Source organism: Dama dama, chromosome 20, assembly GCF_033118175.1.
Source record: "Dama dama isolate Ldn47 chromosome 20, ASM3311817v1, whole genome shotgun sequence".
Classification (NCBI taxonomy): domain Eukaryota; kingdom Metazoa; phylum Chordata; class Mammalia; order Artiodactyla; family Cervidae; genus Dama; species Dama dama.
The window spans coordinates 89628195-89649149 of record NC_083700.1 but is presented as its reverse complement, the minus strand read 5'-3'; the positions used below and the strand labels follow the sequence as shown (position 1 = coordinate 89649149).

The 20955-nt window shown below is 47.8% G+C and overlaps 1 protein-coding gene across 2 annotated transcripts in view; it reads right to left on the bottom strand.

Annotated features, from left to right (window-relative positions):
- Nucleotides 1-20955, bottom strand: part of GLIS1 (GLIS family zinc finger 1) — a 239751-nt gene that overhangs the window by 130628 nt on the left and 88168 nt on the right. Inside the window, exon 1 of one of the 2 annotated variants that reach the window (XM_061120032.1) lies at nucleotides 443-455. The exons of the other annotated variant lie outside the window; for it this stretch is intronic. The gene's annotated coding sequence lies outside the window, so the exon portion shown is untranslated. Of the gene's footprint in view, nucleotides 1-442; nucleotides 456-20955 lie in introns of those variants that run through there. 2 annotated transcript variants of the gene reach the window in all.

The window sequence follows — 20955 nt, the reverse complement described above, 5'->3', positions numbered from 1 at the left end:
GAGCCTGAGACATAACTTTGGATCAATAGCAAATTGATGGTGTTTGAAACTCAGGGATACAGGATGAGACCACAAAGGGAGGGAGCATAAACAGAAAAGCAAGTGGCCCAAAGACTAAGCCCAGGACCACCAGTGCTCGAGGTCAGGGAGCTGAGGAGCTGGGGTGGAGGAGGAGAAGGAAACCAGCCAGAGCCGTGTCCTGAAGCTGTGAGAGGCCGGCGAGTAAGGAGCAGAGAGTGATCAACTGCATCCAAGGCTGCGGATGGAGTGCTATCGCTGGATTTGGCATCATGGAAGACACTAGAAAGCTTGGCAAGAGCCAAGAGCTGTCTGGAGGTGAGGATAGAGTGAGGGCCTGATTGGAGAGAGAGATGTGAGACGCTGAGCAAAGGCAGCTCTTTCGTTTTGCTGAAACGGGTCCCCAGACCCCTCTCGGCCATACCTCTTACTGCTGTCACCGGTCACAGCAGCCAGGCTCAGGCAGGCTTCCAGACTTCCTTCCAGGGCTTCCTGACAGTGCCTCCGACAAAACACGCACATTCCAGGCAACCTCACATCAACCCTAAAGCGGCTGGAGGTTAATGCTTCTGCACATCCTTGACCAGTGGGTATGAAAGAAACTGAAAGTGTTAGTCGCTCAGTCATGTCCGACTCTTTACAACCCCGTGGACGATGGTAGCCTGCCAAGCTCCTCTGTCTATGGAATTCTCCAGGCAAGAACACTGGAGTGGGATGCCATTCCCTTCTCCAGGTAATCTTCCCAACCCAGGGATCGAATCCAGGTCTCCTGCAATGCAGGCGAATTCTTTACTGTCTGAGTCACAAGGGAAGACAGTGGGAACGGATGCCCATGAATAAATAGTGCCCCCTGGACAGCGTTCTGGGAGGAATTTTAAAGACCTCTCAGAAGGTGAGGCAGCCCAGGAATGCACTCTTGCACTGACTCTCTCCATATCCTTTCCTGTCCTGCTTCACTCCCCCAGCTCTCATACCTGCTCCCTGAGATCAGCTCTCAAGGAAACTACCTGCCCCAGAGCATGAAAATCTCTGTCATTGGGGAACCTAGGCTAAGACAAATAGGAAGGTGAGAGAGGAGAAGGAACCTGGGGGTAGTTACGGAGTCACGAGAGGGTTTGGGTTTTGTCTTTTTTTAAAGATGTTAGAAATAATAGCAGACTTGTATGCTGATAGGAATGATCCAGGAAAGAGGCAAAAATTGAGGCAGGAAAGAGAATGGAGACTCACTGGAGCAGTGGTGTCCTTGAGTAAGGGAGGGGAGGACCCACAGTCAATTTACAAAACTCGGCCACGAAGCAAGTCTGAATACATTTCAAAGGACTGAAATGAACAGAACATGTTCTCTGACCACAGTGTAAAAGATAACTTGAAGTCTCATATGTTTGAAAATCAAAAAGATGCCCCATAACTGTGGGTCAAAAGTATTTAGAATGGGGATTTCCCTGGCGACTCAGTGGTTAAAATTCCTTGTTTCCACTGCAGGGGATGCAGATTCAATTCCTGATTGGGGAACTAAGATCCTGTATGCTATGTGGCAAGACCAAAAAAATTAAAATAAAATAATAATAATAAAGGTAAAAAAATTTAGAATGGAAATTAGAAAATCTTTTGAACTAATTGATAATGAGAATTCTATATATCAAAACTATGGGATGCCACTAAAGCAGTACTTAAGGAAACTCTATGGTTTTTTATGTCTTAAACACATTTGTCAGAAAAGAAATGTTGAGATTTAACGAGTTAAATGTTTATTTCAGGGTTTTTTTTTTAGAAAGAACAAAATAAAGCAGGAAGAAAGAAATAAGAAAGATATAGGCAGAAATCAATAATACAGAAAATATACATAGATGTGCTCATACACACAATAGAGAGGGTTAATAAATTAGCCTAAAGTTGGTTCTTTGAAAAGAAATATGATTGACAAACAATGGACAAGAGAGATCACAAGGACGGAGGAGGAGGAACAAATAAGTAAAACCAGTAAAAATCGAGACAACACTTGACGCTACAGGCAATATGAAGGCACTTATGCCAACAATTTTGAAATGTAGCCAAAGTGGACAATTTCCTAGAAAAAATATAATTTAGCAAAACTAAGAAGAAATAAAAAACCTGACTAATTACATAGGCATTAAAGTAATTAAATATATGGTCTAAAATCTTCCCACAAGAAAACTCCAGGCCCAAATGCCTAGAGTGATCTCTACCCAAATGTTCGTGATTTCTACCCAACATTCAAGGAAGAAATACTTCTAATCTTATACTCAGTTTTTCAGGAACTAGAAGAACAGGGAATATTCCACAATTCACCATATATAAGGCTAGGAAAACCCTGATCTCAAGCCTCAATAAAAGACAGTATGAGAAAAAAAAAAAAAAAAAGACAGTATGAGGAAGGAAAATTACAAGTTAACTTAATTCATGAACACAGATGGGAAAAATCTATTAAAAAAGTAAGAAATTGAGGAACTTCCCTGGCAGTCCAGTGGTTAAGACTTTGCCTTCCAAATGCAGGGCATGTGGGTTCAATCCTTGGCTAGAGAGCTAAGATCCCACAAACTTCACAGCCAGAAAACCAAAACATAAAACAGAAATAATATTGTAACAAGTTTAATAAAGACTTTAAAAATGGTCCACATCAAAAAAAAAAAAAAAATCTTAAAAAAATATTAACAAATTGAACCCAGCAATACACAAATGGGAAAACTACATGATGAATAGGCTGGGTATATCCAAGGAATTCACAGTTGTTTTATCATTTAATGTTATTCATCACTTAATAGATTTTAAAACAAAATGAGTATCACAACAACTGCAGAAAATGTAATTTGATAAAATTCAACACCATTCATGATTTTAAAAGAAAACTATTAGCCAATCTAGAAAAGAGGGGAACTTCCTTACTATGATAAATAGTATTATCAAAAAGTCAACAGTAAATTTCACTGTTAGTGGTAAGAAGTTGAAAGATGTCCCACTGACACTGGAAACAGACAAGCGTGCCCTCCATCCGTGACTTCCATCCTCTACTCCTACTCTATTACATAGTATGTGCCATACTATGGTTTTATATATTATATTCTGAACGTACCCAGAATGGGAAGGCCAGAAAAGAAAATTTAAAAGATTTAGGATGTATGATTACAGCTGACATCCACACCGGTTTCTCTGATTCTAGCACATACAGAGGACTCCCAACCTGAGATCTACCTGTCTTTTTCACTTTTTTTCCTATACCAATCTCCAGTCCTCTCCCAAGTCCCTCAGCAAATGTCTGCTAGGCCTCCTGTGAACCCACTGGCCACCTGACATTTTCTGCATCCCACTGCTCTGCCCTGAAGTCCCTTCCTCACAGACTGCTTGGGGTGGGGGGGGGCCTGGGGGAAGACCATTCTCAGCTTGCTCTATGAGCGTGTGGTCCCGACCTCGGCTCCTTCAGCGCCTGTGGGCAGGACCAGGTCTGCTCCACCCCGGCTCCCAGCCCCTCACACACAGCAGGTCCAAGTCCTGCTCACCGAATGAGCAAATGGAAGGTGACAGCAGCCACAGGACTACTTCCCAGGCAGGACTTCCTGCTTCACCAACACAAACCAGTTGCGTCCTCTCTTCCTTCCCACAGCCCTGCACAGAGCAGCCCCCTGCTGGGGGACATGAGGGGGTGCGCTGAGACCCAGCCCCTCCGTGATGTGCTGACAGTGGCCACACAGAGAACTGGCAGCAAGAGGGTGCCTGACTCAGCCTGTAGAATCAGGAGAGACTTTAAGGAGGAGGGGGCTTCTAAACTGAGCTATAGAATATGAGCGGGTATTAGAGTCTGAAAGAGGGTGGAGATGGGAGGATGAGTGGGACTGAAGAGCTTCAAGTGGGTCCCCCAGGGGCAGAGCACTGTGAGGGTCAGTAGGAAGCAAGGAGAAATTGCTCCTATAATTGTGAAACTGTGGGCCTTCCCTCTAGAAAATTGCATGAACATAGTCATAAGATTATGCACATACACTGAAGCCCACCCAGGACCCTAAGATTCTATGAATCTGGGCTATATCCTGAGGATGGCAAAATTGAACTGTTTGAGATTTAGGGGAAGAAAGATACAACTGAGCTCCAGCTGCTGTACACGTTCATCCATGACCTTGGCCAAGACCCAAACAATCTGCCCAGGACCAAGGTTGACCTCCCAGCTGGCACAGCCACTCAATCGCACGTATGAGGGTCTTGCCGGCCTCGGCCATGGCACTGGGCAGAGCATGCTGGACAGAGACCTTGCAGCCACCCCATCACCTTGAGGGAAATGTCACCAGCTCCCTCATGAGCAGCACCCAAGCTACCAAAATTGCTGTGCACTCACCATGTGTCAGCAAAGACGGACAGACGCGTGCCAAACAGTAGGAGAGAAAAGGAAGTTCCAAAAACAAGACACATGTGAGCAGAGGATGTGGGCATCAAAGAACCTGGCGATTCAGGGGCCTGGCTGGAGGATCCAAAGCCAGGACACTGACCGGACATGCGTGGGAGAAGCTGGTCCCTGTGGGCCAGTCCCCAGAGCTTAGATGCTGTCTTGAGGGCAGGAGAGAGCCAGAATCCAATTTAGGCTTAGAGAGAACACGTTGGTTGGGTGTGACGGATCCAAAACTGTGGTGGTAACGGTCATGCTGTGTCAAGGCAGGCCCCAACCGCAAGAAGCAATGTACGTGGCAGGCGGACCAGGAGGGGCCGCTCTGGGGGAAGCGGGGTTTCTGTCTCTTTTCACTTTGACTGATACTAACTACAGGCCTGCCTGGTGAAGGACACCAAAGATCCCAAGGCAAGAGCACCTACCGGCTCGTCAGTCATCATGGCAACTACACTGGGCAGCCGCTGCAGGATGGAAAGGCTAATGATATTGGCCCAAAAGGACAGGTTTCCTTCAGGCCAACAAAGACCCAGCTGGTCAGGAGCCCAGGTCCCTCCCTCAGGCTAACAGGGGTCACGGCAGAGTCATGGAGTCTGTAAGTGGCCATGCCAGTTCTGAACCTGATCATCCTCCCTTTTTTCACAGCATGGCCACCTCCCAACCCTAGTGGGCTTCTGAGGCAGCACCAAGCCTCTGAGCAAGGAGTCCAGCATCCACGTCCCACCTTCCACCATCATGTGTCCCTGGCCAGCTCCTCTCATTGCCACCGCAGGCTAGATGGCAGTGGATAAAGTTCCTTTCCACCCCAGAATCTCCCACACCCAGAAGCCAATGGGCAGGAGGAGCCAATGGACATAAAACCATGAGTGACCATAGAGGGACCTGTCAGGGAAGCCTCTGGCCAGGCAGCTAGCAAAAAGAAGCAGCAAGGCCAATGGGAAGGGGGCTGCTGGTGTTGGCACTGCCTTGGCTACCCAGAAGAGCTGGGGCAAGTCATGCCCCTCTGGGTGCCTGGACTTCTGCATCCACAAATGGAGACGGGGGTGGCGGGCAGGGGCAGCGATCTGGACCGGCTGTGTCCAGGGCCTTTCAGCTGCACACTGACAGCGCAAGCCTGAACAACAGAGGACTGGAACCAGGACCTGCCATGGGGAACTGTGACTCTGAGCAAGTCCTAGTCTCTCTGACCCTCAGTTTCCTCATCTGTAAAATGGGGATAATACCACCACCACCCCCATAGGGTTGTTCTAGAGACTGAACTACATGAGGTGACACAGAGTAGCCACTGGACAGTGATCACACTCTCCAGCGTGACACTGAGCCGGCCCAGGGGAGGCCGAGGGACGGTGTGGTCTCTGGGCTCCACCAGGCCCCTGCCGCCTCGCCCGGCCACACCAGGTCTGCAGCCATCCAGTCAGGCTTCTGGGGCAGCCTCTCAGGCCCACAGTAGGGCTTCGTCACCTCAGGCAGAGGCGTCCAAGTGGGCATCTCTCCTTCCCTCTCCCCTTGGCCCACAGGGTGGCACCTCTGAGAAGACCTGTCCGTCTCCTCGGGGCTGGCAGGAGGCGCCCTATAAATCAATCAATAAATTCCAAGCAGAGGCTCACACGCTGTTTTGCTTGGAACCCTGGCTCTTTTCTACGGTTGCCATGAAACCAGGCTCTCTCAGGTGATTCACAATTTGACGGGGCCGGGGTTGGATCCACCAGAGGGTGACGATAATATTTTCTTTCCTGTCTTACCTCGGAGACAGGGTGGGGTTTTTTTTCCAGCCTTCTATCCTGGGCCGACAGAAAACGCAGGTTTACTCAGTGCGTATTTATAGACCCCTAGGCTTGGGGAAGCCAGTAGCAAGGACAGCCAGCACTGCCGTGGGTGTGCACACACCCTCTCTCCCAGGACTTCTTTTTCCTCCAGCTCCCCACTAGGCTCTGCCCGAGGAAACCAGCAGAGGGTGGCTGTGGCTAAAAGCTAGAGCTTAGCTCCTGATGGTCCTCAGTTCAAGCCCCAGGTCTGACATTTCACTGAGCCACTGTTTACATTTTTATTTTGTAACTAGGGATAATACACTTAAATCTAGAAAGACGAGGTTTAGACTAAAATAATATACATGAATAGCTTACCCAGGACAAGCACATTTTAAATATTCCATAGACTCTCACTATTGGTATTAATGGCTTCCCTGGTGGCTCAGACGGTAAAGAAACTGCCTGCAATGCAGGAGATCCAGGCTCAACCCCTGGGTCAGGAAGATGCCTTAGTGAAGGGAGTGGCAACCCATTCCAGTATTCTTGCCTGGAGAATTCCATGGACAGACGAGCCTGGCAGGCTGTAGTCCATGGGGCTGCAAAGAGTCAGACATGACTAAGCGACTAACATTTCACTTTTACTTTTATATTAATGATACCGAGTGCTCAGAGAAGGGACACAGCTAGCCCTGTGACTAGGTCATACGATGGACCCTCTCTCATCCTGCGTCATACACCATGCCATCGTGTGGAGGAGGTCAGCTCCAGCTGCCTCTATGGCTTTCTCTGCGCCCGCTGGACTGGTTAGCCCCTCCCCCTGTACAGAGGGCAGCAGAGCAGCCAGTCAGGATAAGGAAAGGAAGACACACCACCAGTGTGTGTGTCTCACACCAGTGGCTCACTGGTCTCACACCACAAGACACACCAGTGAGTGTGTCTGTGTGCCAGGCCCCATTCCACAGGCAGGCATGTGACCCTCGGAAGTCAGAGTTGAGGTGCCTGCCTAGCACCACCCAGTCCGTTCCCCAAGCAGTCAGGCTCAGGCCAGGCAGACACCGACTCCCTTGATGAAGAACGTCCAGTAAGAAGGGAAAATATCTGAGCCTGCATTCAGAACAACTTAATGATTCAACTACTTCTTGTAACCAGAGAGAAGGAATATAAAAAGGCCATACATCTAAAAAACAGGCCAATCCCCTCTACACGTTTTCTGGCTAAAGTCCCAACCTGCCCCTCCCCGGATCTTAGCTTTTCAGCTGACAGCAGGTTTCTGAGGTCCTCGGCGGTCTGCCCGTCTGTCTGCAAGGCCTGGATCTGAGCCTGCGTGTCAGCGGGGTGTATAGAGTCTAACTACCACAGAGTTGACTGAGCACTCGCCATGTGTGGGCATCGTGTGGTCTCTCCCCCTCCTCCCCAGAGCCTGATGAGGTGGGAGCACCAGCTCTCTGCCCACTACACAGAGGAGGAAAGTATTGTGCGGAAAAGTTAAATAACTGGCACCGGTCATCAAAGAGGTAACAGCAGGATATGAAATCCAGGCAGTCTCGACTCTGAGCTACTCTGCTGCCCTCACCCTTACCTGTTCCCCTACATCTCTCTCTCTCTCTCTCTCTCTCTCACACACACACACACACACACACACACACACACACACACAACATACACACACCCTCAAGCCCATGCTGAGGCAGCTCCCAGAGTCTAAGCTCGGCTAAAATTCATGGCAGAACTCTGAACTTGTTACCCCTGAGCCTCAGTTCCCTCATCTATGAAATGGGGTAACAGCTACCTCACAGTGCTGTCCCAGAGATTAAACTCCATCAGATGACACAGTTTCAGAGGTGAACCAGACACAGCCTCCCTGCCCTTAGGAGTTAATGGGGCAGCCAAGCATGGAGAAATATGATAAGATGCAAACAGCACGGGTCGCAGCCTGGCCCTCAAGGCCCTTCACAGCCTGGCCTCTGTCTACCTCTCACCTTGACCGGCTCTCAGGGTACAGCTACTGACAACCTTCCACACAGCAGTCTGGTTCTTTGCTGCCTTGGGGCCTCTCCTCTCTGAGCCCCTTTGCTCAGAATGTCCTTCTTTACCCCTTTCCTTGGCAAACTCCTAACTCATCTTTCAAAACTCAGTTCAGCAGCCACCTCCTCCAGGAAGCCTTTTCTGACTACCACAGGTGAGGCTGGTGCCTCTTCTGGCCCTGGCTGCTCCTGGCCTCTCTCCATCCCAGCCCTGCTGGGTACATCCAGCTCTGCTCCCTCCAGGTGGACACAGCTGTTAAGGTACTGCCCTCCAGTAGCTCTCGGCTCCTTCAGCGCTAACGCTGTGTCCATTTAACTAGGGTCCCTGGCATAGGGGCTGGCCCTGAGCAGGTGTTCAGTGGATGTCTGTAGTATGAATGAGTCAGTAACTCAACAGATGGATGAGGTGGGGATGGGTGGCCAGAACAGCTTCCTAAAGACCCAGCTAGCTCTGTGCCTCTCCCTCTTGAAGTCCTCTCTGCACCCGGACAGCATTCTGTCCACCCACCTCCCTCCCACTTCTCCTAGGACACCTGTACTGAAGCCCTCTCTGGGCTGGACCCAGGGAACATGGAGATGCACCAGAAGGGCTCAGGAGGGACGGTCACTCACAGGTGTCAGCGCTGCGCTGGGTTCCCCCAGCCACCATCACTACTAGGGAGCTGGTTCCCCCCAGTAGCCACCTGCTCGACCACCACAGCGTGACCAAGACAAGCAGGCAGGCCGGGCTGCCAGCGCCGACTCTGCAAAGAGATAAAAGCCTGGGAAATAAGAACACGCAAAGGAGAGCAGGGGACAGGGGAGCAGGAAAAAAATAAAAAGGGTTCTTTTGGTATTTGTTTTCAAAGCCTCTGACAAAAACCAGATTTGAAGTTTGGGGGAAAAAAGGGATTTGGGCCTTTCAAATTCCACTCTCCACTAATTGACTGCAGTTTCCTTTGAAAGAGCCTCCAGCTCTTCTGAGCAGTCAGCGGCCCAGCTGGGACTCGACAGCGGCATCCAGGCCTCCCGGCTCCAGAGGGTCGCAGTGGCTGGGTGAGCTCTGGACAGACAGACAGAACACTGGGTTACTGGGACCCTCCGAATGAACACCCAGAATCCATGCCTGTGGGAAGTGCTTTCCATGGAAAGAGGCCTGGCCAGGACTCAAATTCACATCTGCCTGACCCCAGCTCCTGTCATTTGACATTTTGCTGCCTGCCTCTCCAGGTGCTCATGGCTTATCGGCGGCAATAGGGAGCCACAGCAGGTTCAAGCACAAAACTGCTGGAGTGTAGGTTTCCTGAGAGGAGTTACAAACATCCTCAGGGCTATGAGAATGAAAATCCTCCTGGGGTCAGGTGTTCATTCCATCACACACCCACCCAGCTCTCCTTCCTCAATTAGCCAGAGGAACCATCGTGTTCTCTATTCTTTTCCTTCTGACAAAGTCAGAATTGTCTCCCAACTCAAACCCTGTTACCCTTCCTGCCTGTTCCCTTGCCTGACCTGGGAGCCTCTGGCCAACCATTTCTCCTCGGGGCAGCTCAAAAGCAAATATCCCTACTCCGACCTTGCACTTGGAGAAATCTAAAACCAAAGGCTCAAGAATCCCAGCAACCCAGCCCTGAGAAAATCCAGAAGCCTCACCTGATGGCCGTTATGACTATAACTCCCTCCAACATGAGGCTCTCTGACCTCGTGTCTCACACAGAGGTCGGGAAAGGTGGGGAAAGGTAGGCAGGAGGACTTGTCCAAAGACACAGGTCAGTCGTGGAGTTAGGAGAGCCTAAATCCAGACCTGGCTGTGAACCCTGCTGCCTTTCCCTGATCCAGTCCACCTGTCTGAACAAAGAGCTCTACTTGGTCCCTGAGCCATTCTTCCAAAGGGAGCCATAAGCAGCAAAACCAGAATGTCCTGGAAATGTCAGTTTTCCTTCCATGAATGAAAAGGGCTAACATCCTTCAGCAAAATCTGGCCTCCTCCTTTTGCACACCTCCTCCCTCTGCCTGGAAAGCCCTTCCCCTTGGAGAACTCACTGTCTTACTAGGAGGTCTGCTCCAGGGTGCCCCTCCTCCAGGACATGCTCCTTCAACCCCTTTTCTGGCTCCTCCGCTGTCCTCTCTCTCATACCTTGCTTGGCACAAGATAGAACTGTCTATCTGCTGACTCCTATACATGAGCTTCTCTAAGGCAGGAATGTCTCGGCGTCCACAGCAGGTGCTCCAGCAGTATCTGGGGAGGGAGGAGAGCAGAGAGGGCCAGAGGGAGCCAAGTACTCTGGGAAGGGTCCTGGGTGTGAGTCCTGACTTCATCACTCCCCAGCTGTGTGACCTTGGGAAATTTACTTCCCCTCTCTGGGCCTTGGGCTCCTCACCTGAAAAAAAAATGTGAGTGACAAACTCTGTCCTATGGGGTTGTCATTACAGATCAAACGAGACTGAGGATACCAGGCACTTCATGAATCATGGAGCTCTGAATAGATAAGGACAATGGGGGTGATGATGATGGGGTGCAGGTACCACCTAGGTGGTGGAGTGAGTATGACATTCCTAACATACCCTCCTGATACTCCTCCACCTTGCCTCCAGCTTCTTGGGAAAGAATAGTCAGTCTACTCATCTGTGCTGGAAAAAAGTAGGGGAATTAATGATCACAGAGCACTTGCTCTGTGCTGGGACCTGCCAGAGATAGCACCTCGGCTAACCCCCCAGCCCCAGGGAGTGCCAGCCAATGATGCAAAGAGGTAAGATGCTTGGCTCAGGTCTCATGCTCAGGGCACTCCCACCCTGGAGCCTGTCCTTCCTGCATCTCCCACTCTAGGCTGAGTCCAAAGCTCCACTTGACCACATGTCTAGCCCACCCTCAGGCGCTGCTAGGAATGAGGCCTCTCAGGCTGCTCCTGGGGCCAGTTGGCCAGAGCCAGGACATTTCAGGGGCCCAGCAGACTCAGAGTCCCTCGGGCCAGGCTACACCCACCCTGATGAATCCTCAGGCAGCCTTGCTTCTGTTCCCCATTATGAGCGAGGACCAGTACTCATCAAACAAACCAGGCTTATGAAGTCTGAAGAACAAGGACTCTGACGGTGGGATGCTGTAATTATAAACATCAGCAGCTCAGCAATCTGGGATCAGGGGAGCCGCCTTGCTTTGATGGGGGGCGAGCGGCAGAGCAGCTCAATTTAGATTATTCTGGACATCACAAGCAGGAGGAGATGGGGTCCTCTATTCCAACTTCTGAGCATACTTCATGGGAGTTTCAGGTCACTTCATGGCACATGAGGCCTTTCACCACGGGTCCCTGTGGACTTCTCCAACCCCTGCCTTTGCAATACCCCGCTGGAACTGAAACTGCTCATTGCTATCCACACTCACCACATCCTTTCACAGTTCCAGGCCTTTTTTGCAGGTCATTTGTGTGTTGATGAAGTCCTTTCTACGCCATAAGACCCAGTTCAATTGCCACCTCCCGTCAGAAGCCTTCCTAGCACCCCACGCAGTAAAGCACTCCCTCCCTTGGTGTAAGGCTTGTCTCTCCAGCCTCGTGTGAGCTAAAGCTCCATCTTTTCTCTGGTCTTTGCATAAGTTGTTTCTGCCTTCCCCCTGCAGCTATAACTTCAACTCACCTTTCTTGTCTCAGATTAGATGTCCTCTCCTCGGGAAGCCCTCCCTGATCTGCCGCCAGGCTGCCTTGGGTGCTGCCCGGCCACCCAGACCCCTGTGCTGGCCTCATGTGCTGTAACGGTGAGTTGGCACATTTGAGTCCCTTCTAACCTAGATGCTCTCTGTCCCCAGTGCCCAGCACAAACCTGGAATTCGGCTGGAGCTCGGAGAATGTGCGCTGAAGACATATGCTCCCTTGCAATCAACCAACCAAGGGGCAGGACAATCCGAAGCCTACAGACTGTGGCCTGAGTCCGTTGAACCCTGTCTTCTGAAACTGACAAGTCCCAACTCCTAGTAACTGACAAATGAAACCGCCAAGGGCTGTCATGACCCAAGTGCAGAGGGCTTCATATGGAAGGAATCAAGAGGATGAGGAATAAAGTATCAGTTGGAATAGACACTTTATTATCCAGGCCATAAACCTGATCTACACTCAAGTTTCTTCTTTCCAGAAGCTCTGTAAAGTTTTACCTTTGCCCCAGCAAGCCTTGAGAACAACCCTACAGAGCAACAGGAAATGGCCCATTATGGCTTGGGGGGGCAGTGGGAGGGGAGGGCTTCCCAAATGCTCTTGCCCTCCCAGTAACCCTGCAGGTTGAGTCACCTGAATCAGGTGCAATGGACAGGGCCCAGAGAGGGGCAGGGGCCCAGAGACAGTGGTTCTAGTAAGGACTCTGCTATGCCCACGGTGTGGCTTTACAGGCCACTCCCTGGTCTGGGCCTCAGTGTCCCCACCTGTACAATGGTCTTGGGGAAGGAGAAAGTCAGGCCAGATCTACTGCGAACATTCAGGGCTACAGCTTAACAGTGGCCATGGGCTCAAATCTCAATAGCTATGTGACTTGGACTAGCCCAAGGGGCTTCCTGTCCCACTCTGCACATCTCTAACATGGGGAAACCAAGCTGGGACGGCACTAGAACTGTGTCAAGGGCTGCCACGACCCCCACGGGAGAAGGGTGCAGACCAGGGCTCCCTCCACACACAGCGAGCCCCCGCCATTCTATCCCATGGATCCTCTCCCACCACCCTCAGCTGGGAGACGCTGACAAGAGGACACAAGGCCTCCAAATCCACTGTGCAAATGCCCTTTAATCAAGTGAGGAGGTATTAACATATGATGTTATCTCCATGTTAGAGATGAGGAAAATGAGGCCTGAAAGGGGCCTTAACTTGCTGTAATTCTGTGAGCTGGGGACCCGGCCCTGGATCCCAATGCCAAGCCCAGTGTTCTTTCCCTGACACAGAATGTTCCAGGACAATGTGTTTTGAAAAACAGAGGCAAAAACAGAGGAGAAGGGGCAAGCATCCACATTAAGGTCAACTCAAACATACTGGAAGATGTGCCTAAAAGACACCACTTAGGGTCAGTTGACCTGTCTCTGTGTCTTTCTGTCCTGCCCCAGTCACCAGCTCCCACTGTGGTCGGGCTGCCTGGAGGCCCTTTCCTGCAGAGTGCTGGGCTTCTCCCTCACTCGACGGAGGCCTCTGCTCAGATGCCACCACCGCCCTGGAGAATGCAACCCCACCCGGCTAAAACAGCATCCATCCAGCCTCTCAACCTGCCATTTTTATATATCACCATATATCATACTACCTGACACACCATCAAGTTTTTCTCATTCAACAACTATTTATTGAATACCTATTATGCACAAGAAGCTGTAGCAGATATTTGGGAACAGAACAAAGCCCCTGTCCTCCTGGAGCTTACACAACAGAAGGGGAGACAAACCATAAACAGGAACTCCCAGCTTCCACTGTTGGGGGCATGGGTTCAAATCCTGGTCAGGGAGCTAGGATCCCACATGCCATACAGTTCAGCTAATAACAATAATAAGTGAGACAAATAGGTTACAAGATAGGCTGTTAGAATGTGTAAACTTACTTTGTAAAAAAAAAACAAAGATCAGGCATGACAGGGCTGGCCGAGGGGGGGATATTTTTAAATAGAGTGTTGAAGTGGGCACCACAGAGAAGAAGAGGAGCTGACCCAGCAGATGTCTGGGGGGAAGGGCATGCCCTGCCATGGGAACACACAGAACAAGGGCCCTGAGGAAGGAGTGTGCTTGGCTGAAGCGGAGGAGATACAGGAAGAGAAGTAAACGACGCGGTGGGCAGGGGGTGCAGAGCCCAGGATCACAATGCAGGCCATCATGAGGACTCAGGCTCCTGCCCTGAGTGAAAAGGGGAGTCGTTTCACAAGAGCAAGAGCCAGTGACAGAGGAGCGGGAGAGCTGACTCACAGAACAAGAGGCTCACTCAGGCAGTCTCGTCTGTTTGTTGTTTCATTTTTGTTTGTTTCTCCACAGAAACATGAGATCCCTGAGGGCAGTTCTTGGTCTGAGTTGGTCACCATTATCTCCTCAGTGTCCAGAACAAGGCTTAGCACCTACAGGTGCTCAATAAATGTCTATGAAATGACTGACCGACCAAACAAGCACCCCAGCCACGCCAGCCTGGTGGCTACTCCTCACACAGCCAAACACTCTGGCCTCAGGGCCTTTGCACGTACTGTGCATTCTTCCAGGAATGCTCTTCCCCAGATATCATCACAGTTTATTCCCACAACTCAGACCGTCACTCAAACGTCACATGGACACTGAGGCCTTTCCTGGAGGGATTTGCCAAATACCACTTTCTGACACATCTTTCTCTTCCCTGCTCATTTCTTTTCCTATTGCATTTGTTACCAAATGACACCTCTTTATTTTCTTTACTATCTGTCTCCACCCACTAGAAAATAGGTTCCCAAAAGACTTTATGTTACTCACTGATCAATCTGCAGTGTCTAGGACACTGCTAACATGTAGCAAGAGCCCAAGAAATGTTTGCTGAATGAGACAGCAAAGACTCCTGCCTGCCCCCTTGTCCAGCCTCAGTGAGCAGGATGACAAGCCAGGGTAACAGATGGGGAAGATCCCTTGTCCAGCAGCAAGATGCTCTGCTAACCATAGGCCTGGAGACAGAGGCTAGAGCTGAAGGAAGGGCCATGCCATCCCGCAGTAAGTGGTTTCATAGAGTTATCTCATGGTAACCACACAAACTAAATGTCATCCATCATCTCTGTTTTACTCACAAGGAAAAACTGAAATTCAGAGAAGCTAAGTAACTCTCCCAAGATCACAGAAGTTAGGAGACAGCAGAGTTGGGATTTAAACCCAAGTCTATTTGCTGCTTCCAGTTCTTATTCAATCCAAGTCTTACTGGCCTGCCAGGCCATGCCTGACCCTGCGCTTGGTCCTGAGTAATACAGTAGTGAACAGGGGGGTGGGGGGGGCGGGGAGGTGAAAAGGAATACTTCATGAAGGGAAGAGCAGGTGCAAATGGCTGGAGGTGAGTGCATCAGTCTGGATGGACACCTGTAGGAGGAGGCTGAAATAGGAGAGAGGGGTCAGATGACAAGTAAGGAAGCTGGGACCACAAAAAAATCCAAGTCAAGACTGGAAAACAACTCAAATATTGGGAACAGCCCGAATACCCACCAACTGGAGTAGATAATAACTATGGTATATTCAGACAATGGAACATTACACAGCAGTGTAAAACAATGCACTAGAGACACCTGCAAGGACCAGTAAATAACACTGGATTTTAAAAAATGAGCCCCAAAACACAGAATAACTTTCAAATTCAATTACTACTAAATAATATATAGTTTAGGTACACATATGTATGAGACAAAAATTATTATTTTGCATAAAACTATTTTAAGGAAATAGAATGACAAACATAAAATTACATTAGGCAGGGATGAAAGAAATAAAATGTATAAAAATTAAAAGGAAAGAAAACTGGCATCATTCATAGATGACGAAAAGAATCTAGAAACACGCGATCAATCTTAATAAGTGAACTTGACAAGGTCAGTACACATAGGGTGAATACTCAAAAAATCAATTGTGTGTCTAGCTATAATAAACAAAAAAGGAAAAATTTTAGACAGCATTTAAAACAACATCAAAAGACATCAAACAGCTACAGATAAATCTAATATAAAACATGCAAGACCTTCACATAGAAAATTACAAAATATTATTGAGATAAATAAAGACCTAAGAAGGATATATTACATCCATGTACCAAAAGATCCCAAACATGAATTTGGAAATTCTAAATTTATCTTCCCAAATACTCTAAGTCAAAATGCCAGCAGATTCTTCTCACATGTAGAAATCACCAAGCTAATTCTAAATTTATACTAAAATCCAAACAGCCAAGAACAGCCAGGGTAATCTTGAAGAAGAATAAAGTGACTTCCACTATTGGATATCAAGTCTCATTGTAAAACTGCAGTAACTAAGACTGTGAAATTGGCAAAAAGAGAAACAAACAGACCAATGGAACAGAACATAGAATGCAGAAATAGACACACTCACTTAATTGATTTACAGCAAGGGAGGGCGGAAGAAAGGACAAGGTATCTGATAAAAGCAGCTGACTCTCTTGATTTCTATACTTAAAAAATAAAACTTTACCACTACCACACGCCATACACAAAAATAAAATCCAGATGGATTATAGATCTAAATATGAGGTGTAAAGCGGCTAAGCCTCAAGAAGAAAAGACAGGAGGCTATTTTCACAATTTGAGGTAGGCAAAGATTTCTTAACTAGGACTCAAGCACTAACCATAAAAATAACAATCAATAAAGCAGACTGTTCTAAAATTAAGAACTTCTACTCAACAAAGGCACCATGAAGAGAAAAAGGACAAGTCAGAGAGGGAAAAGATATTCGTAGCCCATTTGACTAACATAAGGTTTAGATCTAAAATGAAGATCTTCTACATATGGGACTTCCCTAGTGGTCCAGGTGTTACGACTCCGAGCTTCCAGTGCAGGGGCCTAGTGTTCGATCCCTGGTCAGGGCACTAAGATCCCACATGCTGGGTGGCACAGACAAATTTGAAAAAGAGATCTTCTACATAGAAAAAGGCAAATTATCCCTCCTAATGACACACTTTGTTTTCTTGGGCTCCAAAATCACTGCAGACAGTGACTGCAGCCATGAAATTAAAAGACGCTTGCTCCTTGGAAGGAAAGCTACAACAAACCTAGACAGAGTATTAAAAACCAGAGATATTACTTTGCCGACAAAGATCTGTATACTTAAAGCTACGTTTTTTTCCAGTAGTCATGTACAGATGTGACAACTGGACCATAAAGAAGGCTGAGTGCCAAAGAATTGATGCTTTTGAACTGGTGCTGGAGAAGACTCTTGAGCATCCTTTGGACATCAAGGAGATAAAACCAGTCAATCCTAAAGGCAATCAACCCTGAATATTCATTGGAAGGACTGATGCTGAAGCTGAAGCTCCAATACTTTGGCCACCCAATGTGAAGACCCTACTCATTGGAAAAGACCCTGATGCTGGGAAAGACTGAGGGCAGGAGGAGAAGGGGCGACAGAGGATGAGACAGTTGGAGAGCATCATTGACAAAATAGACGAGTTTGTACAAACTCTGGGAGATAGTGAAGGACAGGGAAGCCTGTTGCGCTGCAGTCCATGGGGTCACAAACAGTTGGACATGACTGAGTGACTGAAAAACAACAACAAAAATTTTAAGGACTTAAATAGACACTCCACAGAAGAGAATATTCAATGGCCAATAAACATGTGAAATAGTGCTTAATATAATTTGTCATCATAAAAATGTAAATCAAAATCACAATAAGATACCACTACACAACCACCAGAATAGCTACAAATTAAAAAGAGACAACACTAAGTGTTACCAAGGATGACAAGCTATAGGAACTCTGTTTCTCTGCTGACAGGAGAACTAAAATAGCGTGGTCACTTTGGAGAACTGTATGGCATTATGTGGGCTTCCCAGGTGGCTCAGTGGTAAAGAATCCACCTGCCAATGCAGGAGATGTGGATTCAATTCCTGAGTTGGGAAGATCCCCTGGAGAAGGAAATGGCAATCCACTCCAGCATTCTTGCCCAGGAAATCCCATGGCCAAGGAGTCTGGTGGGCTATAATCCACAGGGTCACAAAAGAGCCAGACACAACCTAGGGACTAAAACTAAAACAACAATGGCACCACACACTAACCGTGAACACATCTGAACATCACTCCTAGGTATACACCCAACAGAAGCACAAGCGTATGTGCGCTGTATCACATATACACCTGTATTCACTGCAGCATTGCTGTTGTTGTTGGGTTGTTTAATTGCTATGTCGGGTCTGACTCTTGCGACCCCAGGGACTATAGCCACCAGGTTCCTCTGTCTATGGGATTTCCCAGGCGGGAATCCTCGGGAGAGTTGCCATTTCCTTCTCCAGGTGATCTTTCCAGGCCAAGGATTGAGCCCACATCTCCCACACTGCAGGTGGATCCTTTACCACTGAGCCACCAGGGAAGTAATGCAGCATTACTCAGTCATGAACTGGATACAACCCAAATGTTCAACAGCAGTGAAAAAGATCAACCATAATTCAAAAAGATACATGCATCCCAGTGTTCACTGCAGCACTGTTTACAATAGTCAGGACACTGAAGCAACCTAAAAGTCCATCAGCAGAGGGATGGATAAAGAAGATGTACTACATGTTAATATACACAATGGAATATTACTCAGCCATAGGAAAGAACCAAATAATGCCATTTGAAGCAACATGGATGGCTCCTACTTCACACTGAGTGAAGTAAGTCAGACAGAGAAAGACAAATATCATATGATATTGCTTATATGTGGAGTCTTTAAAAAGGGTAAAAATGAACTTACCTACAAAACAGAAATAGTTACAGATATAGAAAACAAACTTATGGTTACCAGGGGGTTAGTGGGGATGGATAACTGGAAGACTGGGATTGACATATACACACTACTATATATAAAACAGATAACTAATAAGGACCTATTCTATAGCACAGGGAACTGTACTCAATACTCTGTAATGGCCTGTACAGGAAACCAATCTTAAAAAGAATGAATATATGTGTGTATATATAGCTGATTCATTTTGCTATACACCTGAAACTGACACAACCTTGTAAATCAACTATATTCCAATAAAAAAAATCTTAAAAGAAGAGATCAATCAACTATAATACTACACATTGATGAAAATGAATAAACCATACCTACACAACAACATGAACAGATTTCAGAAACACGTTGGATGAAAGAAGCTAAACATGAGAGCATATAAAATGACCTTAGCTATATAAAGTGCAAAACCAAGCAAAACCAGGTTGTGGTTGTGGTTCTGGGAGGCAGGCCAGTGGTAACCTGAGGAAGGAGGCAGTGGTAACCTGGGAGGAGGGGTGAGCCAGTCTTTCCAGGGTGATGGTGATATTCTACTTCTTGACCTAAGTAAGTATTGTCTCATGGTTATGTCCACATTATGATATTCATCCAACTGTACACATGATCTTTGAAATTTTCTAGAGATAAGATTTACTTCAATAAAAACATAATTAAAATAGAATTTCAGGAACAAAATTCAGTAGATTACCTCCAGGCTGGAGGAGACCAGATAGGGGAGAGCACATGGGTAAATGTGTTTTCTTGGTGGTGGTCTAATGAGGAGGAGGGGAAGAGGGAAGGAGAGGGGAAGAGAGAGAAGTGAGCACATTAATGGACCAAAGAAGACAGTGACACGAACTAACAATGGTGTTTAATCCAACTCTATGCATTTAAGATTAATAACATAAATACATAAAAAGGATCCCACTCCAGGAGGAAAGTACTGGAATCAGTACTATCTGATGGGGTCAAAGTAAGTGATGTGCTCTGTTAAAGTGGGTATAAATATCATTTTTTTATTTGCATTCAGCATCTAGAGCAAGGCAGAGCTCCAATAAGTAATTCCTGAATGAAGAGATACATGTTTGGAATTCCCTGGTGGCCCAGCAGTAAAGAATAAGCCTGCCAATGCAGGAGACACGGGTTTGATCCCTGGTCAAGGAATATCCCACATGCCACCAAACAACTAAGCCTGTGCTCCACAACTACTGAAACCTTCACGTCCTAGAGCCTGTGCTCTGCAACAAGGAAAGCCAATGCAATGGGAAGTCTGCTGCTGCTGCTGCTGCTGCTAAGTTGCTCCAGTAGCATCCGACTCTGTGCGACCCCACAGATGGCAACCCACCAGGCTCCCCGGTCCCTGGGATTCTCCAGGCAAGAACACTGGAGTGGGTTGCCATTTCCTTCTCCAATGCATGAAAGCAAAAAGGGAAAGTGAAGTCGTTCAGTCGTGTCCAACTCTTTGCGACCCCATGGACTGCAGCCTACCAGGCTCCTCCATCCATGGGATTTTCTAGGCGAGAGTACTGGAGTGGGGTGCCATTGCCTTCTCCAGGGAAGCCTGCGCACCACAACTATAGAGTAGTCCCCGCTGTCCACAATTAGAGAAAGCCCGCGTGCAGCAACAAAGACCCAGCGCAGCCAAAAATAGTGAGTTTAAAAAAAAGAGAGAGAGAGATGGATGTTCTCTTAAGATAAAATAAGTCCTGGGGATGTAATGCACAGCACGAGTACAGTTAACAATTGTTATTTAGTCACTAAGTCATGTCTGACTCTTTGCAACTCCATGGACTGTAGTCCGCCAGGCTCCTCTGTCCATGGGATTCTCCAGGCAGGAATACTGGAGTGGGTTGCCACTTCCTTCTCCAGAGGATCTTCCCGACCCAGGGAGCAAACCTGCGCCTCCAGTGTCTCCTGCATTGGCAGGCAGGTTTTTTTTAACCACTGAGCCTCCTGGGAAGCCCATTAAATGTCAATAGTATCAAAATAAAACTGTAAAAAGAGAGGTGGATGGACAAACCAATTGGTGAAGCAAGACATGACCCTCAACGCTCGCTCGTCTCACCCCATCCATCCTCCAGCATCCTCTCCCCATGCTCGTGTTCCATTTCAACTGGCACTGGCCTAATTAGTGCAGCCTTCAAACCCCCTCACCACCCTCTCTCCAGTATCGAACACCAGCCCAGGGAACTGTGGACGTTGGGCCAAATGAGTTAACAATTTCCTTTCACCCCCATGGCGTTTCTCAAATGTTAGTCCATTTTTGCACAGCCTGAAAGAGCCAGAGTCATTTTTAACAGTCCAGTTCTGGGCTGGATCTGTCACCACGACAGTAAAAAATAAAAATTGGAAAAAAAAAAAAAGTTTAGTG